Source organism: Boleophthalmus pectinirostris, unplaced genomic scaffold, assembly GCF_026225935.1.
Source record: "Boleophthalmus pectinirostris isolate CB_2022bp ecotype Guang Dong unplaced genomic scaffold, ASM2622593v1 HiC_scaffold_9, whole genome shotgun sequence".
In the NCBI taxonomy this organism is placed as follows: Eukaryota; Metazoa; Chordata; class Actinopteri; order Gobiiformes; family Gobiidae; genus Boleophthalmus; species Boleophthalmus pectinirostris.
The window spans coordinates 2668337-2672421 of record NW_026571541.1 but is presented as its reverse complement, the minus strand read 5'-3'; positions in this window follow the sequence as shown (position 1 = coordinate 2672421).

Genomic DNA, 4085 nt, shown 5'->3' with positions numbered 1-4085 from the left:
ACGTCTGAAGAGTTGGCGGTGTGTGTGGAGGGGTCACGTCGGAAGAGCTGGCGGTGTGTGTGGAGGGGGCACGTCTGAAGAGTTGGCGGTGTGTGTGGAGGGGTCACGTCGGAAGAGCTGGCGGTGTGTGTGGAGGGGTCACGTCTGAAGAGCTGGCGGTGTGTGTGGAGGGGGCACGTCTGAAGAGTTGGCGGTGTGTGTGGAGGGGTCACGTCTGAAGAGTTTTCGGTGTGTGTGGAGGAGTCATGTCGGAAGAGCTGGCGGTGTGTGTGGAGGGGTCACGTCTGAAGAGCTGGCGGTGTGTGTGGAGGGGTCACGTCTGAAGAGCTGGCGGTGTGTGTGGAGGGGTCACGTCTGAAGAGCTGGCGGTGTGTGTGGAGGAGTCACGTCTGAAGAGCTGGCGGTGTGTGTGGAGACACAGGTGTGTGAATGTGCGGCTGTGAGGAGCAGAGCACTCATTACTCACAGTAAGATGGTCTCCAGCCCCTCAGCAGTGTCAGAGTGTAGCCGGGGCTTTTAGAGAACATTTCCTCTGTCTCACGCTGCGTTTGATAAGAGCCCGAGTGAATGACGACCATAAAGACTGTGCTCCACTACGTGTGTGTGGGATGGTGTCTCTCACAGTATGGGGACCTGCGGGACCGGTATGGAGTCCCTTTATCGTAACTTCTTTATTAGATGAAAAACAAGATGTAGAAATGAGTTAAAGATTAGATATAATACAGATCAGGGTTTAGGTTTAAGATTTTATAGTCACGTAAAATTGTTCCCTCCTCAAAAACAGACCTGTTTCATTCACACATGTTTGAGTAATCCTGCATTATTGGTCTGTCTGTATCTCTAATGCTCAAAATGCTCTGTTCCACCTTGTGATGTCATGAAGTGGTAGTTTTCAAATTAAAAACTTCTTTTACCTTTAATTCAGTATAATACATACATACATACATATATATATATATATATATATATATATATATATATATATATATATATATATATATATATAGTGTTTCTCACCTTCCACGGTGGTAGGTCTCTCTCACCCTCATTGAGCTCGGGTCCTCTATATATATATATATATATATATATATATATATACATATATATATACATACATATATATACACACATACATACATACATACATACATTTATATATATAGTTTGAGAGAAGAATGATGATAAATATGATAAATGTGCAGGTATTTGTGTTAAACATGTGTGGATGAAATAAAACTCAGCTCCAGGTGTGTTTGTGATGAGGAAACGCTGTTAGAACACAGATCAAGAATAGTGCTGTGTGGTTTAGAGAGTGGAGACTATGGTTAAGGTTAAGATCAGTCTCCAGGAAATGAATGGAAGCCAATGTAATGTTCTCAAGAAGCACGGAAACCCAACTTATGTGTTTGCTGGAGCTCTGGGTGCGTGTGTGTGTGTGTGTGTGTGTGTGTGAGACTGTGTGAGTGTGTGTATGTGCGTGTGTGTGTGTGCGTGTGAGTGTGTGTGTGAGACTGTGTAAGTGTGTGAGTGTGTGTGCTGGTGCTGTGGAGGAGGGGTGAGTGGGTGAGGGAGGGGGCAGACCTGAACAATCATTAATGCGGCAGGTATGTCCCTGTTATCTGCTGGCACTGCGCCCGCCCCAGCGCACAACAACACAGCACCTTATCAGCCAGACCTGAGCGTGACCTAGGACCGCTCCCACCCACTCCTCTGCTCCTGTCACCTGCTCCTGTCACCTGCCTGCTCCTGCCCACTCCTCTGCTTCTGTCACCTGCCTGCACCTGCCCTGTCCTCTGCTCCTGTCACCTGCTTCTGCCCACTCCTCTGCTCCTGCCGGCTGCTCCTGCTGCTCCTGCCATACTCCTGCACTGCAAAAACCAAAATCTAGTCAAGTTAAATTGGCTTGAATTAGGAACGTTTGATCATGATTTGAGTAAATTCCACTTGATGAGTAAAATGATCTGCCAGGGGAACAAAACTTCTTGTACTTAAAATATGAAAATACACTTAAAATAAGTAAAAACAACAAATAATATACACCAAGTCCACTGGTAGATCATTTTACTTGACAAGCTGAATCTACTCACATAAAGTCAATTGTTCTTAATTCAATTCATTTTAATTTAACTAGATATTGTTTTTTTTTCCATTGTGCTTCTCCTGCTAATTCAACTTGATTTGTAAAGCACATTTTATAAACAAGACAGTTTCCTAAGTGCTTCACACAGCAACGTGAAACATTTCACTTTAAAAAATTAGCAAAATGATGTTCCAAACAAGAGGAACTAATAGAATAAACAGATAAAAGAATAATAATAAAATCAATGAACAAAAATAATAAATTCAATAAATAAAGGCAGTAATAAAAAAAAATAAAAAATAGATACAAACAATACATAACTAGGGTTCCAGTTGGGATCATCTCTGCTTTTTGCAGGTGATGTTGTCCTTCATCAGACCAGGACCTGCAGCACTGGGGTGGATTGCTGCTGAGTGTGAAGTGGTTGTGATGAAGATCAGCTCCTCCAAATCCGAGGCCATGGTTCCTGTCCAGAAAAAGGTGTCTTGCAAGACACCTGATGGGTGGAGAGTCCTTGCCTCAAGTGGAGGAGTTCAAGTATCTCGGGGTCTTGTTCACGAGTGAGGGGAGGATGGAGCGTGAGATTGACAGGTAGATTGGTGCAGTGTCGACAGTGATGCAGTCGGTGTATCGGACCGTTGTGGTGAAGAGGGACCTGAGCCGAAAGGCAAAGCTCTCAATTTACCATGTATCTACGTTCCTCCCCTCACCTATGGTCATGAACTCTCGGTAATGACTGAAAGGACAAGATCGTGGATACAAGCGCTTGAAATGAGTTTCCTTCACAGGTTGGCTGGGCGCTCCCTTAGAGATAGGGTAAGGAGCTCAGCTACACAGGAGGAGCTCTGAGTAGATCCGCTGCTCCTCCATGTGAAGAGGAGCCTGCTGAGGGGAGGGCTCCATATGCCTCCTGGGCACCACTGGGAGGAGACCCTGGGGAAGACCCAGGACACGCTGGAGGGACTATATCTCTGGGCTGGCCACCAGAGAACGCCTCGGGGTCCCCCCGGAGGAGCTGGAGGAAGTGTCTGGGGTGTAGAAAGTCTGGGAGTCCCTGCTTAACCTGCTGCCCCCTCAACCTGACCCTGGATAAGAAAAGACACAGAGGAGCACACAACTCACTCGGAGTTAAAAGCCAGAGAATAAAAGTGTGTCTCACAACACGACTTAAAGCACTCCTGCCATACTCCTGCTACTCCTGCTGCTCCTGCTGCTCCTGCTGCTCCTGCTGCTCCTACTGCTCCTGCCATACTCCTGCTGCTCCTGCCATACTCCTGCTGCTCCTGCCATACTCCTGCTGCTCCTGCCATACTCCAAAGCGCAGCAGCACAACACACCTGTGTGCATGTTGTTATTATATTGAATGAGGAATTGTGGCAGAGTAGTTAGCCCACTCACTGTTCCTGTTTCAGTTCCAGGACTCTTAGCTTGTTTGCCTGTTTGCTCAGTGTGTCAGTGGTTGTTTACATCCTAAGCAGATGCACGGTGTACTGCTCCAGCTCAGGCTCCACTGGCCTCGACGACAGGATCAGGTGGAGGTTGAGACTGAGGGCAGAGTCATACAGACTCTTCCAGACTCATACTTTGGATTACACTTTCACAAACACAGACAGCAAAACACTTGGACAACAATTAAACAGAGTGTATTAAAAAAACAACAAACAAACAAAAAAAAACTTTTTTTACGATCTATCTACCATGTTATAACATTTAGTCATCAAAAACATGCCTGAGGGCATTTTAGATGTGTCCATGTTTGAGTATTTTAGTGATCTCTCCTGGGCCCTATTCAAACCTTCCTTACAATTAGAAGATTCTATCCAAGGGAGGGTATAAAATAATAAAAGGTAACATGGTGATATATGTTATGTTTATGTCTTAACAAAGAATGGCCCACCCAAGTCAAATCCCCCTCTTTAATGCGCAGTAGGGCTTCAAGAATGATCATTGTTAAATGGAAATCACTGTTTGAAAAGATGAAATTAGCTGCAATTTTTAAAAATTT